Below are 23,104 nucleotides of genomic sequence, written 5' to 3'. Positions count from 1 at the left end.
TTGTCCTGTGGGCCAAGACTCAATGTGGGAAAAGTGTTTTCAATTAAAAGGCATATTTTTTAAAGAAAAAAAATTGCATTTAAAGGCATTTTATTATTAAATTGCCTAAAGCAGTATATACAAAGTATATACATACACTCCCCTCCAGAAGACGTCTATTACAGGGTTGGCCTTGAGTATTTCAGCTGGAAAATGCAAAACCACACACTGCAGCTATTACAACAGCTTTGATTCATACTAGATGAGTCTGGAAAAACCTGCAGTCTAGATCTTTCACTTACAGAAAACATTTGGCATATCATTAAACAAAAAAATACATCAAAGATGAGCATAAACTCTTCATTAGTCGAAAACCTATATCAGGCAAGAATGGGACCAAAATCTAAAAACACCAAAACTGTAGCCTAAACTTTCAATCTGTTTTGAAAAGAGATGCTACAGCATGGTAAACATGCCCCTGCCCCAACTATTTTTGATTCACTATGCCTACCATCTACGTCATCTGTCAGAACAGCTTCTGCCTATGACAGTTTTGATGTTTGAAATCACTAAAACAAACACGCCCCTACCCCAAAAGAGTCTCGCCCCTTTTTGAGAGTCTATGTATGTGTGGGGCAGAGAGCTAGGTAAACCAAAATACTACAGAAGTCATTATAATCATCAAATCTCAGACAGAAAACTGCTGCTGCAATCTATTTGTCATTTCAAATGATTCCAATGGTTAGGTGTCGTGTAGGTACTAGGCAGACTTTAGCTGTTGTGGTGCAGGCGTCTCATACACGGCGTAACTCGCCTATCGATAAGAACCAAAGCAACCCTTAGCATCCAAAAGCAAGCCTTCCATCCCTCTGAGTTCTTTTTCAGCGCTGGAAAGCAGATACAATATTTACAGGTCCTACCTCTTGCCTTATTCCGCAGACATTTTACTTTTTTGATTCTTATCTCGACTGTTCACTGAACACTCTCTCCTCCACATCATGACGAGATATATAGATATATCCCTTACTGCTAATTGGTACAAGTTTGTTTTGGTATTTGACCTGACTGTTATCTAAAGTGTTTTTGAAAAATCGCTTAACCTAATTCATAAGCTTATACATGGCTAACATGGTTGGCATACAAAATAACTTCCTGACTTCCAAACTTCTTTTAATTTCTGAGCGGATTACTGCTACAGAGCGTATATAAAAGCTCTATTCACTTCATGCCAAATCTCAGAGTTTAATTAGTTGTGGCTAATCACCCAGAAACTTTAAGCATCAACATACTCCATAAGCAACAGTGGATTGAAAAGCCAAAAGCTCAAAATATTCTAGACAGAGCCCTAAAAAAATAAAATAAAATAAAATCAGCAAATAACCTACTAGAACATTAAGCTGTGGTTGTGTGGCCTGCAATTTTGACTTGCTGGTGTACAGCCTTTCATTAGTTGACCTTCATAAAGAACTCATAACATACACTATATTGCCAAAAGGTTTGGGTAACCCTGATCTAATGAACAGGTTTGACTACTTTAGTAATATGCCTAAGTACAAATCTTAATGTTAAAGCATATAACGATATTCTAGGTAATTATGTTATTGTAAATTTATAACAATTTGGACAGGACCCTTTTCTATTCTAACATTACTGATTGAATCAGTGTAGAAGAACTTGACTGGTCTGCCTAAATCCAACTCCTAATCGCAGCTGAACACCTCCGGTGTGACTTTAAATACAGTCCTTGAGCCATAAACTCATCACTTAACACCAATGACTTCTACATATGGGTGCTGTCATTTTAGACACTTCCAAAACTGTTGCAACAGAGATGGAAATCAATTTATAAATATATGAATTATGTTTCCATCTTTGTTGCAACAGTTTTGGAAGTGCCTTTTTCTAATCTGTCCATATAGTGAATGTACAAGTCATTAGTGTAAATAATAATAACAATGCAACTGTGGATGGGTTTGGCACATGATAATGGTACTGTTAACCAGACTAAGATTTTGTGTGTGTGTGTACTGTATATGCATTCATTATTACACATGACTGTAAAAGCAGCCTTCTTTCAAGAAATCAATCAGTCATGTGGTTTAATGAAGAAAGCAGATACACACCTGTTCACACATCTAGAATGAATATAATGTAAACAAAAGCCAGTAAAATTGTGATCAGCACTATAAAAATACAAAGTAATATAAGACTCGCCGACTGTGTAACAGAGCTGATGAGATATAATTCTGTTTCTCTCGAAGCTTGAAATCGACAAATAAACAGATGTATAAAAAGACTGTGTTTAGTGGTTGCCATAATACACACGATTTTTAGTACTCAATACCAAAACAAGAGAAATTTGTTTTTTTTTTTTTTTTTTTAAAGATTTCCCTAATTGATTTCACAAAGGTTTTAGGTCAGTATGTAACCAATGGGTCTGCTCCAGAGACATTCTTTCTTTGACAAGGAAATCTTCTCTGGTTGTCTTCCTCTGTTCAGTAACCTGAAGTAATCTGCTAGTGAAACATGTACACAAAGAGCCACCTTATAATACTGTAATTGTAATTCTAAGCAACAATGATACTGTTTAGAATTGTAAAGCTGCTTGCTTTAAAGCAATCTATTATGAAGTGGTATATAAATAAATGTGACGTGACATAACTGGAGTGTCAAACTTCAGAGCGTGTGCAAACATGTCTACGTCACTAAGATCAGATGCTTTCTCAAATTGCTAACTGTATAATACTACTAGCATATACTGCAACAAATTTATAGCTTAATTTTGCACTAAATCAATAAAATCAATTAAGTTAAGCTTAATTGTCATTCTACTACATGTGGGGACCTACAGCAGAACAAAATGTGACTCACAGGACTAAGGTGCTACATAAATACAGACATACAACAATAAAGTAGGACCAGTATAAACCTTTACATGACTAACCTACTGACAGGTTGATACATATACTATATACAAATGGTTATTTACACATACTAAAAAAACCCAAAATGCTTCACATAAATACTGTACATGTGCAAAGAGAAACATCATAAGTCAAGCAGTTGGCTGGGGAACAGTACATGATGATTGATTCAGTGCAATACAACAAAAATATGAATGGAATAAAATTTGAAGGGCATTAACACCAACACTAAAACCGTGTGGTGCGTTAGCACTCGTTAGTCAATCAGCTTATTACTTTTGTTCCCACCCGTGTTTACGCACCTATAATGCGTAAAAGGCTTCTTCTTGCCTCATCACTTGCACCGCAGACTAGCGACCAGGGATTCACATGTGATAAATGCAGGGGAATAGCTAGGCTGACAGAGAAGTTTTTAGAATTAGAAACAAGCATCCAAACTTTAATCGAGGACTGAAGGAATCCGATACTGCTTTGGATACGACTAGTACAGTGAATCATGTACATTGTTCGTTTGTGGCTTTAGAGCCCATGCAGCAGGGCAGCTGGGTGACCGTGAGGCACACTAGTCACGGGACAAAACACCGCTCTTCCGTTCAGATCAGAACATCAAACAGGTTCACAACAGGCAGTTGATTCTCAACACACAGAGACTCTTTCACCTAGACATCATACTATAGATACTGTGTCTGTTTCCCGAATACACAGAGATCATCCAAACCAAATTAAAAGCAATAATTTAATTGATGTTCAACAGATAAAAACTATTTATAATACAAAGAAGCAAATAATAAAACTTGGCTTGCTGAATATTAGATCCCTTTCCACAAAAACACTTTATATAAATGATTTGATCAAAGATCAGAACCTAGATTTGCTATGTTTGACAGAAACCTGGCTAAAATCAGATGAATTTATTACTTTAAATGAGTCTACCCCCAAAATTACAGCTATAAAAATGAGCCACGTTTAAAAGGTAAAGGGGGAGGTGTTACTACAATTTATAACAATATCCTCAGTACTTCTCAGAGGACAGGATTTAAGTATAAGTATAAGTATAAGTATAAGTATAAGTATAGTATAAGTATAAGTTAAGTATAAGTTTTGGTGCTGCATATAATATTATCTAGAGAAACAGATGCTAGTGATAAATCCCCTGTCATGTTTATACTGGCTACTGTATACAGGCCATCAGGGCACAGCATAGATTTCATTAAAGAATTTGCTGATTTTGTAACTGAGCTAGTACTGGCTGCAGATAAAGTCTTAATTGTTGGCAATTTTAATATCCATGTTGATAAGGAAAAAGATGCATTAGGATTAGCATTCTTAGACACTCTGAACTCCATTGGGGTTAGACAACACGTCTCTGGACCTACTCATTGTCAAAATCAAACTCTAGATCTAATACTGTCACATGGAATGGATGTTAAAACGGTTGAAGTTCTGCAGCAAAGTGATGATATTTCAGATCACTATCTAGTCTTGTATGAACTCTGTATAGTTAAACCTGTAAACTCTGCACCTTGTTACAAGTATGGTAGAACAAAAGTGTGCTTTCTAAGTAATCTTTCTGACTTATCTCAATTCCTTAGCACATCCAATACAACAAAAAAACTGCACACTCTCTTTTTTCTATCACTTTAGATACAGTTGCTCCTTTACGCTTAAGAAAGATGAAAGAAAACAAACTGACTCCATGATATAATGAAAACAATATGGAGTACCTCAAGGCTCAGTGCTAGGACCATTACTTTTCTAGAGTTCTAGAAAAACTTTAGCTAGAGTTCTTACTAGAACTAGGAAGTATGACCATATTAGTCCGGTTCTGTCAATACTGCACTGGCTCCCTATCAAACATCAGATAGTTTTTAAAAACGTAATAATCACCCATAAAGGCCTGAATGGTTTAGTTCCTCAATACTTGAGCAAGCTCTTATCACATTATAGTCCTGCACGCCTGCTGTGCTCTCAAAACTCTGGCCATTTGATAATACCTAGAATATCAAAATCGAATGCGGGCGGCAGATCATTTTTCTATCTAGCACCTAAACTCTGGAACAATCTCCATAACTCTGTTCGGGAAGCAAACACACTCTGTCAGTTTAAATCTAGATTAAAGACACATCTTTTTAACCTGGCCTACACATAATACACCAACACACGGATTGTTAGGCTGCATTAATTAGATCAGCTGGAACCGGGAATAATCCTCATAGAACACAATGTTTTTGGGGTATAGCATCTACATATTTGTAGTATGGCATCTACGCTAATATTAGTCGTTTCTTTCTTATTCTGTTTTTCAGTTTGTATCCAGATTAGATGGTGGATCAGCACCCAGACATTGTTCATCAAAGACCAGAACACCTAGATGAGCCACGTGGATAAACCACAAGATCCTGATGCACACACACACACACACACACACTCTAAGTCATTTACACTATCTGACACAGCTGCATTTAAAATTGAACTAGAAGTTAAGTGCTGGGCGTCCGGTCAGAGGAGAACTGGCCCCAACTGTGTTTTTCTCCATTCTGTATGGATGGGGTTTTGGTTCCTTGCCGCTGTCGCCTCTGGCTTGCTTTGTTGGGGACACTTAACTTCTAGTGATTATCGTCGAATTGATTACAGAGACCATCTCTGCATTTAATAACAAATTGTTCAATCTTGTCATTAAACATCTCTATCATTGTATTCCTGTACTTTATACTGTTCAGTGCACTGATACAATCTGTGTTGTTAACCAGAAACATTGATCATCATGAGAGGCTGCAATGCAAGTGCAAGAGGCTCCTGCCTAACCTCCGTCAGATGGAGGAATGGTGGCATCAGGGGAATCGAAGGGTGGAAGATGAGCTCTAGAGGTGCAATGTAGTTATCTGACAGGGATATAATAAAAAAAAAAAACATCTGTCCAAAATCTAAGAAAGATATCTACATTATACAATTCCTATATAAACAGATGAAAATTACTCATAAGGAAAGATTTCCCCTCAGGTCTTTTTCATGTTCTGCCCATTACAAAAAAAGGCCTAACAATTCTCACCACAACTGCAAGACCCAGAATACATAGACCCAAATTCTAGACCGCATCCCAAATAATAGTAGAAAGGAAACTGAATCCATCACGGTGAGCAAAAGCCATCTCTTTGTGAGTCGAGTGCGTTTAATTCATGCCTATTCCAAGGAGGGCAGAACACATCCAAGTCCCTTGAGAGCTGAACGCACTTGCTCCTTTTGTTTCTCTTAATTTAATAAGTCCTATTATTAGAAAATGTGCCCTGCTAAGAGTTATTTAAGATGAGCACTCATCAAAATCATAATCAAATCACTAGTAGCATGACTCCATATCATTTTTACCTGTGCACTGCATAAGCAATTTATGCACCAATGTGAGTTGCTTCAACAGTATACTTTTTCCTGCACAGACTCTCCATTTCCTGCTGTCCGTCTCGATGTGAACAGAATATGTGAACATAGCAGAGTGGGAGCAGAGAGCAGAATGGAGCTGTATGATTCTGAATGGATGGAGAAGCGGCTTTTTTAAAAGTCAGAGCATTGTTGTTTTCACTTGCTCCAAGAGCACTCTACCACTGCTCCATCACAAGTACAATTTATGGCAATGGGCTGCAATATAACAGCATATTTAACAAGTATTCACATGTTAAACACATTTAGATAGCTTGATAGGGGAGGATCACTCAAATCAGAAAGAATGTGAGGGCTAGAATGACACCAATGGAAGTTAGAGTTCTATTTTGTTCCTTCTAGATACTGAATATTTTTAGTATTTTCATTATTTTTAACTTAAAAGGATCATTTCAACAGGTACAACATTTGTTCTAGAGCGGAGTAAAGAGAAATTGTTGCCACTCCACTCCGCTCACGTACTCTGGATGTGAATGAGCTGTTTACCCCTTCCCCCACTATAGCTGCCATGACAACCTTCAGCTGGAGAGCAGCCGCTGCACACACAAACATGCAAGAGCATGGGGAGATTCTACATTTAATAACCACAATAATTATAAGTGCCATCATCAAAAAGCATATTAAATTCAAGACAATCAGCTCTGGCAGATGTAATCTTCCTGCCATAACAGCTGAGAAAATGTCATGAATTTCAGATTATTTAGTACATAAGACAAACTATAACCTAATATCCACAAAAACCATAAGCCACAGACACTGAAGAAAGACCTAAAAATGAACAGTGACATTTTTCCCTGTTTGTGCTCAAACGGAATGAAAGTGCAGACTAACAAATATGTCCTTACATGACTGAACCTGCAGCCAGAAACCTTTCACTCAGAACCATCATGGCTGTTTTATCCTACACTAGTACTGTCAAAGAGATGTTTGCCTAAAGCCTCTAAGAAATGTTCATCAAAAAACTGCACAAAAAAGTCATACAAGGTTAACTGAATCTCTATATAGAGATTCAATATGGATATTTTATATAAAATGCCATTTTATATAAAATACAGGATGCTATTGGGATGTCTAATGTCAACAATCCTAAAATAATCCTGGTACTCAGGAATTTCCATAAGATCCACAGATCTTAACTCCCAGAAGATCAACACTTTGATAAAAACATGTCATGGCAGTTGTGTTAATGTTAATTATGACTGAATTGCCTCCTGTTAATATTTTGATTATAAGCAGGAATTATTATTATATTTTTTTAGGAATTTGATCCTAAATGATGTAAAAAGGTCCCATTGTTGAAAAGAAGGTATGGTTGATATTGGCATAAAGATTATATCTTATATTTTATTGAAAAGGTTAATTAGATGATATTTAGCTAAATTTCATTTATAAAAATTTATCTTTTTCAATACGTTTAAACCGATCTTTACCTTTTCTGGGCATTTTTACCTTTGAAAAGCTTTAAAAAGTTATTTGTTTATTTTTTGTTTTTTTTTCATCAAATTCTTACATTTAATCCATTAATTTGAATATTAAGACTTTTGGGCTGTTACCAAGCAAATTAAATCAGTACTAATAAAATTCATCTGTGCAATGCAGAGTAGAGGTCGACCAACACTGAATTTTACTAATAGCTGGGTTGGACCGCATTTGCCGATAACCAAGAGTTAAAAAAAAATGGTTAATGGATAAAAAAAATAAAAATAAAATCACTGCTAGCATCCTCTCAGTCTTGTCGGCCAACATACTGCTGTTCTCTCTCCAATACAGCATCTAGTCAACAAATTATTTATTTTAATTATTTATTATGTGAACTTTTAAATCTGAAATCTCAGCGGTGTCCATGCATTGCGCTCTCTCCAGGCAGCATCACGTTTCCAAACGAATGCATGTGTTTTCAGTGATTTTCACCTCGGTATAGATATGTTGGCTCTCACACTGTATTATAACAGACCCTTTACAGCCAATCCAGCAGCAGATGCAACCTGGAAACTATTGGCGTAGATTCTTGTCGATAACCAATCAACTATCGGTGCTGACTAGTCAGCATAATGGATACATCGGTCGACACCTACAGTTTAGTACAGAATATGAATGCATTTAAACTTCAAATACAAATGCATAATATTTAAAATATTAAACAAATTGAATGTTGAATACTGATATGAAATTATTTTAATAATGGATGAAACTTTGGATGTGAAATTAAAAGCAGGTGTCTTCAAGTCACCATTAATAAGTGAGTCATAAGTGAGCTAAAAAATGCAATATGGTGTCTAAAACATAAGTCTCTTAACTAACTGCTTGTTTTTGTCAGCATTGCTTATTTAATCAGTATTCATTTTATAATCCTTTAGAGGCAGAAACAGCACTGTTTGTGCGATACTGATTAACAATATTATATATTGCGATTTGAAAGCAATATCATGCAATTATTATATAATTACTTATAAAACATGAAATGCTGTGTAAAATAGGATTATAAAGTGTTTTGATGGAGACCAATCTTAGTTATATGTTGTCCAGACCAAAAGTGTGCTCCTCTATCTGCCCTGAAAACAGCACCTCAACTTTCTAAACTACTTTCTCGTTCATTTCATATGTAGATGCTCACATTGCTCAACAGGTGTGTTGACAACTAACACATACATTTCAACATGGAAAACACCAAGATTTTAATCATACAATGTAAAGAGATATATAAAAGGAAAAGTGTGGTTGTCAAAAAAGTCACATAAAATATTGCATATTACTGCTCTGCAGAGTTTAGCTCCAATCAGCTCTGAGCTTGGAAGTTTCTAATAATCCTGAAGGCCTTAATTAGCTGGATCAGACGCGTTTGATTAGGGTTGGAGCTAAACTGTGCAGAGCTGTGACCATCCAGGAATTAAGTTTGAGATGACTGTGGAAAGAATTTCAAAGTAATTGACACTGATTCCATGTGACAATATCAAATCTAATATGCTCATCACAATAAATTCTTTGTGAAGTGACAACTGATGTCACTAAATAAAAACATTACAAAGCAGCTGAAAAGCAACCAGAACCCCTAAACACTTCAGTGATTATGAGATGAAGATGACAAAAAATAAACACCAATGATAATGTCTTGATGACAGGAATAGACGTGCACACACATACACAGGCAAGGCACAAATCATATTTCACAGAGCTGAACTAAATGTACTTTAGATGAAAGGCTTTTAAAAGAGTCTGTCACCCTTATATCATTCTGCAAGCATCAAATAAAGAACCATGAAGACTCATCTGCATATACCCCAATTTACCCACAATGCCACCTTGTGTCACAAAAGTCAGTTAATACTCAGCACCTAGAGACTCCTTCACCTAGATATCCTACTATAGAGAGTATCCTCTTATTAACTGATGTTCAACAAATAAAAAAACAGATATAATAAAGAACAATGTGTAATAAAGCTTGGCCTTAATAAATATTAGATCCCTTAATGAACATTAGATTATAAAAGCACTTTTTCGTAAATGACATGATCACTAAGCAAAACCCTATATGTGCTACGTTTGACAGAAATCTGGTCTTATTCTCCAACTCCCCCAGAGTTAATAAGTCGTGTTTTACTTTGCCGTTGTTACATGGAATAATATCATGCAGGCAGCGCCTGTGGAAAATAGTCCCCAGCTTGCAAGACATGCTCCCTGTGCAAGTAAGAGAGTCTGGCTGTTTTCCTTGATTATTATGCCGGAATGGCAGTATATTACAAATATTACTTTTTGGTCATTTTTGAACGCAGTGCTACTGGTCTAATCGGATTCAATGATCTATGGTAAGCTATGCTAAAAGTGCTATCACCAGACCTGGAGATCGGCTGAATAGATTACAAAACCTTAAAACTCAACTCATTAACTTTGGGGGAGTTGGAGAATAAGTCTTTGAAATATTTCCAAAAAATGTGAAGTGTGTCTTTAAAACCAGATGATTACATGCCTCTAAATAGGTCTACCCTCTAATATTAGACGTAAGAGCATGCAAGAGCAAAAACCAGCTTCCAGTCCGATTGATGGTCAATTGACTGGTGCATCTTTACTAGCAATAAAATAGGAGATAGGCTGCATTACATCCAGTGAAGTTGTGGAGCTCTCATCTGTCCATCTGGTAAGGCTAGCTGCTTTACACTGCTCCACATCCACTACCTGTACTAAAGTAATGGCAATGTAATTTAAAAAGGGCTCTTGGAATACTCAATAATAGTATTGGTGGTTGAGGAATAGGGTCATAGGGGGTTTCAGTACCACATGCAGACTTCAGCACACTGTTGACATCATTTGTAGGGCAAAAGAATCCACCATGAAAAGCCTTGGACAGAAATGCATAAACCAGCATAAATTCCACAACTCTCAAAATTGTTAAAACCATGCTAGGTCCACAGAAACATTCTAATAGGTTGAATAACAAGGCTGACTACACAAACAGTAAATTTCTACTTCTAGATTATTCAGAACAAGCAGCTCCTGTAAATTGTAGTGGATTGCGCTAGTTTTGAAACGATACATATAAAACGGGGAATTGAATGAAAAACAAAGGAGAAAGCTATTTTGTTTAAATGCAAATGGTCAATTCAAAAATGAATGAAAGTGCATGAAACACCATACTAATTTAACATTGAGTAAACACTCACCAGATTGTTTTCTTAAACACCACCAATTTTTCTTATTTTCCAAAATGGGATGCCCAATTTGGCAACTTATACTATGCCTCAAAAGTAGGTACTCTCTCGAGTTGTCATGAGGTGATCAAGTAGTTTTTTGACTGATGGGTAGCCGCTGTCCTCAGATGCTTATTATTTGTCAGCAGTCATAACAGCCTTTAAGTGGGTTTGTCAACCTCCTTTAAAATTAAAAAAAGCTCAAATGTGTGTAAGTCAAAGGGGACTAGTTGACATTTTGTTTTTTAGTGTACTTGATGCACACTTTTGTACCAAATTAATTTATCCTCTACTTTTATATGCTTTCAGATTCTCTGAGATGTCATAGTTATAATGCTTTGCTTTGGTTTGCGTCTTGCTTTAGATTTAATTGACTGACATTCTTACATTTGTCAGCTTCAATGACCCTGAACTGGGGCACAAAAAAAAAATCAGATTGGGACATCCCTAGTATCCGCTTGTCATTAATAATGTTCAAGATAAAAGACATTTTTAAGACTAGTTTATCCACCTTGTTTTTCAACATGTAAATAACCTATTTTCTTTCAATGGGAAAAAAAAGTGGAAGAAAAAAAGAAGAATCAATGATTGGGGTGATTTTGTTGGTGAGTATCAGCATAGGGCATAAACATTACGAGCATAGATAATAAATATAACAAAACAAAGATACAAATTGAATAAATAGTGCTTTATATTTTTCAGGTAAGTCTAACAGTATGTTTGATTAATCAAATGCAAAATATCAATGCATATCTTTGCTGTATAAATTAAATCTAATAGGTCTAAATATGTTAAAGCTACAAAAGTGATTTTCTACAAACAAAAACAAAATGTCTTTGGAATATTTATAAAAATTGAATATTTAAATTGCTGTGAACCAATATACCGTTACACACATCCATTTTCTTGACCTTCACTTAAGCCATATGCAACTGTGTTTACAAGGATACTTGCAGAGACCTGCATTGTGACATTTTCACGTGTAGGTGTCATTTCAGGCACAAATAGACACAAAAATGGACATAATTCAGTGTTCTGCAACTCGTGCATCTGCGTGGCTCTCACCCTGTCTACACCGGACATGAGCAGTGCAGAGAAAACATGTGTAAATACAATAGAACCAATTATAATCAGTAATACTGTCTAACTACACTGGATGCAAGTGTAGTGTGTCATGACAAATGCCCAGCGGTAAACTGATGCCTCGTTCTATTTATGACGTACTGACACAGAGTTCAAATTATTGGGAATGGTCACTTTGTCACGTCCAGCGTAGACAGAGTATGGGGGGGTCGTTTTCATGTCACGCCTAAAATCATGTGGAAAAAGTCTGCCATGTTGCTTTCTCCTTCTATCCAAAGCACTTAGGAGTTTGAATTTTCGTGGCATCTGCCGTTGCTAAGCAACCATGACCTGCAATCTCCACAATGACACACAAGTTTCGAATGGATTTCTTGCACTGAAAAATGCTTGCAGTAGCTCTGCTGCTAAATTTAAAATGATTTAAAAAAAAAAATTTAAATGGGAATTTATATACAGCAGCTGCGGCCAGTGTAGACTATGTGTAGTGTCTGTGGGTGAGCAAAACAAATAATCAGTATCAATATAATGATAACAAACAGTAGCCTTTTTAAAACATTGCTCATACTGCAATGTAACTATCATGAAATGAGTACATCACAGTATTGATGCTGAAACAATATATCATACAGCTCTAAGCAAGTTATCGCTAAACTATGAAGGAAAGGAGCATGATTGGACAACTCTATGGGTATATAGCTATATGCTATAGTTTAAGAACTAGACAAACCAGCTACATACCAGTGGTTTTGATTACTGCTATATGTAAATTCAATAAGACTGTGATTCATGCCAGCACTAATGATGCTTATTTTCGCCAATCGAAGAACACTAAAAATAACATTAAGGAGATGTGTGAACTTGCAAGTACGATCTCAGATACTGTAATATGCTCTAGTCCCCTCCCTGCTTACCATGGTGACAAGATAGACTACTGTCAAGTAATGGCTGGTTGTCTAAGTGGTGCCCACAGAACAACATAAATTTCATAGACGACTGTACCTGACCTGTTGAAAAGAGGTGGTCAATATCCCTTCAGTAGTGAAGTTTGTATTTGACCGAGGCCTAGGTCAGGAAGCAGACAGACTGCCTAAACCTACTGTCAATTAGATATCATAGTGTGTATACTTTTCCTTACTTGTACCGGGTTAGACCCCCTTTTGCCTTTGGAACTACCTTAATCCTTCTTGGCATAGATTCAACGAGGTACTAGAAACATTTCTCAGAGATTTTGCTCCATATTGACATGAATGCATCACGCAGTTGCTGCAGATTTGTTCCACCACATCCCAAAGGTGCTCTATTTGCCATTTGAGGTCATTTGAGTACTGAACTCATTGTCTTCCTGCTGGAAGTAGCCATCTCTGTGGTCATAAAGGGATGGAGATGGTCAGCAACAATACTCAGGTAGTCTGTGGCGTTGACACAATGCTCATTTGGTACTATTGGGCCCAAAGTGTGCCAAGAAAATATCCCTCCACCCATTACACCAGCACCACCCCCACCAACCTGAACCGTTGATACAAAGCAGGATGGATCCATGCATTCATGTGGTTGATGCCAAATTCTGACCCTACCATCCGTATATTGCAGCAGAAATCGAGACTCATCAGACCAGGCAACGTTTTTCCAATCTTCTATTGTACAATTTTGGTGAGCCTGTGCAAATTGCAGCCTCAATTTCCTGTTCTTAGCTGACAGGATTGGCACACGGTGTGGTCTTCTGTTGCTGTAGCCCATCCGCCTCAAGGTTCGACGTGTTGTGCGTTCAGAGATGCTCTTCTGCATACCTCCATTGTAACGAGTGGTTATTTGAGTTACAGTTGCCTTTCTATCAGCTCGAACCAGTCTGGCCATTCTCCTCTGACCTCTGGCATCAACAAGGCATTTGCGTCCACAGAACTGCTGCCCACTGGATATTTTCTTTTTTTTTTCAGACCATTCTCTGTAAACCCTAGAGATGGTTGTGTGTGAAAATCCCAGTAGATCAGCAGTTTCTGAAGTACTCAGACCAGCCTGCCTGGCATCAACAACTATGCCACGTTGAAAGTTACTTAAATCACCTTTCTTTCCCATTCTAATGCTCGGCCATATATATGGGTTGGGGTCAAAATAGCAATATTCAGAGCCAAATAAAATGAGGTTTAAAAAAAAAAAAAGGCTTCAGAAAGATGACACCCTTTTGCACCATATTGGACAGAATCCCCCTGGTTGAAAAAAAGACAAAGAGCATCCCCTCTGTAAAACCTTATCCTCCCTTTTGGATTATTAATTTTGTGTATTACATAACGTGTGCAAAAACAAAATAACTAATGTGCTATCAATTTTATAGCGCAAAGCAACACAGTGTTCTGTTCCTTGAATTAATTTGTTTTTGAAAGACCACCTATTCAGATGGACTCACTCCCTATGTCCCAATGTGTATAGCCTGCTATCCACCCTGCCTAAATAGTATTCATCTACTAATATCACACAGAATTTAAGAAGTATGCACACTGGGATGTAGGCACTTTTTTCTTTTGAATCAACCGTTTTGATCAAATCATTTGATTTGAATGATTCAAAAGATCATGGCTGTCCAAACTCAGCCCTGGAGGGCTGGTGTCCTGCAGAGTTTAGCTCCAACTTGCCTCAATAGACCTACATGGAAGTTTCTAACATGCCTAGTAAGAGCTTGTTTAGCTGCTTCATTAATTAAAACAGGGACCTGCTGCCAACTACTGGCAGTTTTATTGCCATTTATTGATCCACGACGGACCTAAACCAGACAGAAATACATTCAACAAAATATTCATTATTTATCAATATTGCCCATGATTCCTTAATTTCAGACCCCAGAAGAAATTCTAGTTATTTTATTAGGTCATTTTTACATGAAATAAACCCCTTTAAAAATTAGACAAATTTTGTAATCATGGTATAAAAATACTAAAAAAACTAAAACTAAAATTTAGTTTTGTTCTGTCAACTGCATTAAACATATTTGCCTGAGGACCATAAATATTATTTTTATTAAGTTCACATTACTATAAAGATTAAAGAGATCACAATATGATTTTAGATTCTAGTTCTTAATATTTTTTTCTCTCTCTTTATTTTCAAGGTCCTACATTGTTCAGTCACAGAGATATTGGGGTCTCAATGAGGCTCATTTTCAGATTGTTGAATATTCAGATTGTAGACACATCTTTTTAACCTAGCCTACACACAACACACAAATTCTCTTCTATTATTCAAATCCGTTAAAGGATTGTTAGGCTGCATTAATTAGATCAGCTGGAACCAGGAACACTCCTCATAAAACACGATGTACTCACGACGTGGTAAAAGAATAGCATCTACCCTAATATTAGTCTGTTTCTGTTTCTCAGCTTGTATCCAAATCAGACGGTGTATCAGCACTAAGAGATGATGTTCATCTGAGAACACACACACACACTAAGTCATTTACACAATCTGACACAGCTGCGTTTAAAATTGAACTGGAAGTTAAGTGCTGGGCGTCCGGTCAGAGGAGAACTGGCCCCAACTGAGCCTGGTTTCTCCCAAGGTTTTTTTTTCTCCATTCTGTATGGATGGGGTTTTGGTTCCTTGCTGCTGTCGCCTCTGGCTTGCTTTGTTGGGACATTTACTTTCTAGTGATTATCGTCAAAATGATTACAGAGATCATCTCTGCAATTAATAACAAATTGTTCAATCTCGTCATTATACATCCCTGTCATTGTATACTTCTATTTTATACTGTTCAGTGCTTTGATACAATCTGTGTTGTTAAAAGCGCTATATAATTAAAAGTGTTTGACTAACTCTGGTAAAATGTTACACATTGCCCTTTGTATTGTTACATACATAAGTATATACTATAAAATTAAATGACATTTCTTTCAAATGTATTGCACAGCAATGAAGGCAGCAACATATGATAGATGGTCTTTCTTGTTCTGTCCTATTAATAATCTATCATTGCACAGAAAAGTATTATAGCACGAAAGGCTCCAATACAGACCAACACAAAGGGTTGATGCGCATCCCGTGTGCAGAATGATGCACTTGAAACAACACTGAGTCACAGCGCCCAGGCTGCGCAGCCCTCCAGCATACAAAAGTTCTAAGCGGTATTGAGATATTGATGTGTAGTGTATTAAATCTGCACAATGCTATACTGAACATTTCTCTTGATAGCTTTGAATCTTTTAGAGAGTGCTCTTAAGAGACTTAAGTGCTCTTTAATCATTCTGACTGCTGTAACCGAATGGGACACACAGTTTGAATGCTGGATGGAGGATGACAGACAGCTGCAGCTGAGAGAAGAGTTTGTGTACTTGTAATCCCTAATAAAAACAGCTATGTTAAATAAAACCAAAAGCATTGATGTTTTACAATAATTGATATATGATCATAATATATACATTTTTAAGGATTAGTCACCCAGAAATAATGTAGTATGAACAGTTCTTTCACAAAAGAAAAAAGGACACATACATTCAGTCGAGTCTGTGTTTATTTGTCACATATACATAACATTTAGAAATAACATTTTCTATATTTTCCATCCAAGTGATGGTATTTACCCTGTTTTACCTCCTGTTGTGGTAATGTTAACAACTAGCGAATACTGTGGTCTTCTGCATTACTTATAAATATTTGTTCCTTGTATGGTAATCATAATCAACACTAAATTTCAGTTTAAAAGAGGACAAATTGTTAGTGTATGTCTTGCTGGCCCATCTGTGACCCAGACAGCAAAGTCTTTGTGATGTATCAAGAGCCACAGTATCCAGAGTAATGTGAGCATACCACCAAGAAGGATTAACCACATCCAACAGGAGTAACTGTGGACGCAAGAGGAAGCTGTCTGAAAGGGATGTCCGGGTGCTAACCCAGATTGTATCCAAAAAACATAAATCCACAGCTGCCCAACTCACTGGAGAATTAAATATGCACCTCAACTCTCCCGTTTCCACAAAAACTGTCCATCGGGAGCTCCACAGGGTCAATATACATGGTCGGGCTGCTTTAGCCAAACCTTTGATAACTCTTGCCAATACCAAACATTAGTTTCAATGGTGTCAGCAGCGAAAATCTTGGGCTGTGGACAATGTAAAACATGCATTGTTCTCTGATGAGTCCACCTTCACTGTCTTTCCCACATCCGGAAGAGTTAAGGTTTGGAGAAGCCCTAAAGAAATGTACCACCCAAATTGTTGCGTGCCCAGAGTGAAGCATGGGGGTGGATCAGTGATGGTTTGGGCTGTAATATCATGGCATTCCCTAGGCCCAATACTTAGATGAGCGCGTCACTGCCAAGGACTCCCGAACCATTCTGGAGGACCACGTGCACCCAATGATTCAAACATTGTATCCTAAAGGCAGTGCTGTTTTTTAAGATGATAATGCACCGATACACACAGCAAGACTGGTGACAGAGCGGTTTGATGAACATGAAAGTGAAGCTGAACACATCCCATGGTCTGCACAGTCACCATATATAAATATTTGCTCCACCAGCATCATGTTATATTGTCGGATATATCGAAATCTGCCTTTTTAAGACTCTAATATCGTTCTCTGCCCCGAAAAAACATAATTCGGGCTTTAATTCATCTGTGAACAATAGCAGCTTTTTTATCTTTACTAGTTAGTTATTCAATATGTGCTGAAGTCAACAATCATTATTCTTCTATGAAAGCAGTTTGTACAAAATTCTGTATCGTCATATGAGAACTCAACAATTTTGTTGTTGTTGTTGTCTGAAGGATTAAATTATATCACTATGCACACAACAGGAGGATGATGGTTGGAAGAATATTATTTTGTAAGTGGTTCAGACCATGCTCAAGTCTGTACTTGCTATAAGCATGTTTCTACATGTACATTTTTCATTAGAGTGTATGCAAAACCAGAAATTTGACCCGGGAAAGTTTCAGAAATTTTTACATATCAGAAAATATAATATAATATAAGGTGATGCTGGTGGAGCAAAAACAATTCCTGACCTGCTCCTCCAAAACACTCCAAAGTGACTCTCTACTGCTTCCCTTCCTGTCAGCTATAATCTGTCTATAAAAAAGATTATCTCAATCATCTGTAAGAACACAAGCACTTATGAGAGGTATGTCACACATTTTTTCACACTGCAATAAATGTATATACACACGCTTCTCTGAATTAGTTTTGCTTTATTAGTTTTGGAATATCAGGCACACAATTCTCCACCCTGCTATCCTGAACAGATGGACAAACCTCTTCTAGCTGGAGGACCCTGGGGTGTCTATGTAATGCCTAAGGAAAACCTTCTCACACATTCTGTCCAAGGCCAGAAAACAGGATGAACAGTAATGTGTACTGTTCTACTAGAACGTCTGGGGCAGAGAGGTTTAGTGCACAATGATCTGAGTGGGAGTGCACAGAGGTCTTCATGTTTGTGCCGAGTGCATCTATTTTAGAGAAACACAGCTGAGGTTGGATTGAGTTGGAACTGCAGTGACTAAGAAAAATGTCATTAAGTAAAAGTGTCAATGCAGGAAAGGGCACACACTCTGCAATCCTTTCTTTTCTCTCCTTCTCTTCCAGTGAACTTCTGACAGAAAAACATCCTCACTCTTGTCGCCCTCGCATCTTGGCAACAGCAGCAGGAGTGTCATAAATTTCCAACACATCCACCACCTGAAAACGACATGACACTACATGCTCAGAAACGATTTTGCCACTGACTGCAATGTAGGAGAAGATCTCCAGTACAACACAAACCGATATGAAGTCTGTGAGCAGCAGCAGTTTAGTCAAACATTCAGTCGGCATATACCTGAGCAACTGTCATCCATACAACTTCTGAATGTGAAAATGAGCAGTTTTTTTCCCCCCGCATATGGCACATGTGTGCACTAGAGATGCGGCAAACTTTGTTGCACAGGTATTGAGCTGTGAGACACGTGCATGCTGCTTGACAGTGTGTGATTCCACCTGCCGTTTTTACATATTACATTCAGAATGCAGTACTAATACATGCAAGAAACTTGGGCACTAACAGAATCTCATGTGCGCTTTATGTTTGTTCTGAAGCAGATGTGGTTTAATGCACTTGCATTTTCAAATACTTTTAAACAAAATTAATGTACACACAGTCCATTATGTTGAAAGGCAGGACAAAACATCTGATGTATCGAAATGGGTTTGTGCATTACGCTGCATTCAGACTGTCAAAGCTGTCACTTTCTATGATCTAATCAATAACAATCAAACGGCAATAATGCTGTAGGGGAAAAAAACATAACTATTGTCTGTAAACATTCCAAGAACACTTCTTTTAAATAAGTCATTGCTTTAAAAAGTACCTTGCTTATATAATAAAAAATAAAGTAAATTTTGCACACACAAAAAAAAATCTGATTTAAAACAAAATGTAGCCGTAGTAAAACTGTAAAAATTGAGAATGTGAAGCATCATGATATTAAGTTGATAATGATAATTGTAATTGGATTGAATCGTTAAACCACGATTCAATCCTGTACTGACACAGATAATCCAGCAAAATATAAACAAAAAAAATCATAAAAACTCCAATTTTGGTTAAAATGTAAAGTTAGATGTACCTGCATAGTAGAAGAATTCATTTGGGAAGAAACTGTAGATCAAGAATCATATTGTGGCTCCCAGAATCGGATCGGATCGTGAAGTGTTATAATTTAGCTTATTTGTTAAGGCTACAGAAGTAACATCCAGACTACACACACTATTTATGACATAACCACAAAAGGCTGCACCATTAAATCGAATGCTATTAGTCATTATCATAATCATAATCATTAAGCACATTTTGTCAGTAAAGCCTGTTCTGTGATATAGTAATAAATCTCCATCACCTGCTTTCAGAGAAGTAGTTATCTGACAAGCTATGCAAAATCGTGTTCATAATCACAGACAATATAATCAAATGATTATGAAATCAATTAAATCGTTTTCAATAATTCAATAATCGTTTTTCAGCCGATTGTGTATCTTCGCAGTGAACTACAGCTCTGGTTACAGCTGATCACAGCTTCACTGAAATCACTACTCATGATAATTACATCTTCTGTCCAATCGCCATTATGACTTCATTTCAAAGATGAATGATGTCAAACATTTTCTATGAATACTTGACTTCATACGGAGTCACACTACATGCAGTTAACCCAAGGAAGGGACTGTACCTGCAATCAGTGGTTAGTTAGAAATTAATTAGAAATCATAGGTTAAAAAAAATGGTCTGGACGAGTGTGAATACCTAAATCTGATATGGAATTCATTCTTCAGGTCTCATATTCACAATAAACATTAGTTTTAAAAGCCAGTCTACTGAAGAAAGCATCATCTTTGTTAATATTCTTTCATCCGTTGAGGGTAATTTTGCTGTTTAGTTCATTTGTTTAGTTTTTGTCAAGCTGTTGCTGAAACTAAAAATTAGGGATGCACCGAAATGAACACAAATATTCTGGATGCAACTGGCTGAAAACCAAAACTGAAACAGCTTTCCAAAAGAAAATGCTTTGCAATTATCATTTATTATTTTATTAAATGAGGTGTTTTTGTACGATTTTAAAGGTACTGAATAAAAATAAATAAAAACATGCCTTTAAAATAACCACCCTCTTACTGAAAGTAACAAAAATGGAAAGAATTTAGGCTATATTAATCATGATAATACTTTACAATAGGGTACATTAGTTAATATTAGTTAACTACTACAGATAACATGAACTAATAAGGAACAATAGTTTATTAATTCAGCTTGCAACTGTCACGAAAGAGTAGCGTCAGCTGTACTACAGTATGTTACGGCACAGTAGCGCTATTATATACAGGAACAAGTATACTACATAGCTTTGTTATTTAAGTGGACTTTGATCATGTGCGCTAGGCTATTTTACCTACTGTACGAAGAGATGCACATTCACTGAGCAGAGTGGAGCTTCAACCTGCAAAATGACAGGGTGGGCATACCATATATCATTTAGCATATTTTGTAGGGATGCACCAACATTTCATCCAAAAATTGCATTTTCATTTTTTGGCGGCTGAAATTTTGGTGCATCCATACTATAAATAACTTCTTTATAGCATTTATACTATAAACGCATGGGTATGTGCAGACCTAAGTCATTCTGCCAGGAATCTCAGAGCAGCATGATCGGATTTTACACATTAACATTTATGTTTAAGATGAGATTTAAAAGTATTTAGATTTCAGAAAGAATATAAAATATATTAAGAGATGAGACATAAACACATGACGGTATGATTGAAATCAATCAATCAATTATATAGCTCTTTTAAAAACAAAAAATCGACAATAATCGCTAGAAAGTGCATGCCGTGTTGAAATGTCAGTGTTACAAAATACAAATAAAAACACATTTATTCTGTGGAACCTATAAAATAATTTAGCACCTAGTCTTGATTCTTATTGGACTTATTGGAGTCATAGTTTTCATAGAAAGTTACAGAATTATCAGCTTTCAAACTAGTGGCCAAACACAAGCTCCAGCACAAGAACCAACATCATTTGAGTTGAAGAAGTGCATAAGAATGAACAATGGGATTAAATATGACAACTTTTCCCATAGTGCCTTTTCCAGTGTCTGTCTGTCTGTCTGCCTGCCTGCCTGTTAGCCTCCTCCTTGGCCAATGAACCTCTTTCTGAACACATAAAGGCTCTACTAGCATTAGCAGTACTGACAGTACACAACATTATGGAAAAGCTCCTTGCCTGCTGAGAATCATTTAAAAGCAAGGACACTCCACTAAAAGCTTTATCTCTCCACAGCTTAGAGCAACTGGCAGATAATAGATCTCTCTGATTGAGTGCTGCTCTAACAGAAGCTACAAAAGAAAATAATCAGCACATCAGTGCTAAATTCTTCACTCAAATACTCAAATCGAGCTTATCCATCTAATCAAACTTGCCCTGCAGCCCTTCGAGTGGTGGGGGGGCGGTTTATTCATGCATTTTGCATAAAATTCTAGGGTGATATTTTGTTACTGCTATGAACATGTTAAAGACTGAACTATAACTGTCGGGAAAAGAAGACGAGCTGTGGCAGCTGAATAAATATTATCTGAATAATAATGCTGCACTTACAATGCCTGTGCTTTCTAGGGCTGTGCGAGATATATTGTTCATGCACATTATGTCAGTAAAGGTTCTGTGATTAGCGGTAAATCTCCATCAGCTGTTTTCAAATGCCAGTTAATAAACCACTCCAGTGAATCACCTGGGAAACTGAACGCAATATTGGGTAGCTTGTCAGTAATCTATAGCTCTGTGTCTTAACTGCCGCTTCATTTGAGAACAGGGATGGAGATTTGACGCTAATCAAAGAACCGGCTTTACTGATGAGATGTGCAAATATATCGATATCGCTCAGCCCTAGTATTTTCAACAGCATTTTAAACTCACAAAACTAATTACGAGAGTCAAATGTTACGTTGAAATAAAAGAACGAGAATGACATGCAATTTATCACAGCATCTACATTTAAGGTTTAACAACATATTACAAAAATAAAGCATAAACATGTCTCCTATAGTCTTTTAAGGTTTTATTTCTTAAAGAGCTGCTGATAATAGCACAATCCTGACATAAGCGAACATAAATCCACTAACTCTTTAAAAGACCATATATGAACATGGAGGACTTCCGGGGCTCTTATTATTCAGATTTCTCTTATCAAGCTTGAAACTATTTTCAACAATCTCAATAAACATTTAAGCGCAACTCCTTCCTTAAGCACTCCCAGACCTCGCATTTCCACCCTATAACCAGCGAGAGGAAATTTAAGTTTTGCAGGGGCCACGGTAAGAGTTGATGGGAGGGGAAAAAAGGTAAGCAAGTTAGGAAAGCAATCAATTCATATCAGATCTCCACACTTATAGTACCACAGTCTGGCTGCCAAATTACTTCAGCGAGGACATGTTGGAAAAAAAGTGGCTGTTGCATGGTTATTACTGTAAAGGGTTGTTGTCAGA

At 36.8% G+C, this 23,104-nt stretch overlaps 1 protein-coding gene across 1 annotated transcript in view; it reads right to left on the bottom strand.

Moving 5' to 3' along the window:
* Positions 1-23,104, bottom strand: part of LOC122347976 (serine/threonine-protein phosphatase 2B catalytic subunit alpha isoform) — a 94,026-nt gene that overhangs the window by 69,756 nt on the left and 1,166 nt on the right. The window lies entirely within an intron of this gene.

The sequence above is a fragment of the Puntigrus tetrazona genome, chromosome 7 (assembly GCF_018831695.1).
Source record: "Puntigrus tetrazona isolate hp1 chromosome 7, ASM1883169v1, whole genome shotgun sequence".
Taxonomy (NCBI): domain Eukaryota; kingdom Metazoa; phylum Chordata; class Actinopteri; order Cypriniformes; family Cyprinidae; genus Puntigrus; species Puntigrus tetrazona.
Note: the sequence above shows the minus strand (reverse complement) of the source record. Positions and strands in the feature narration are given on the sequence as shown.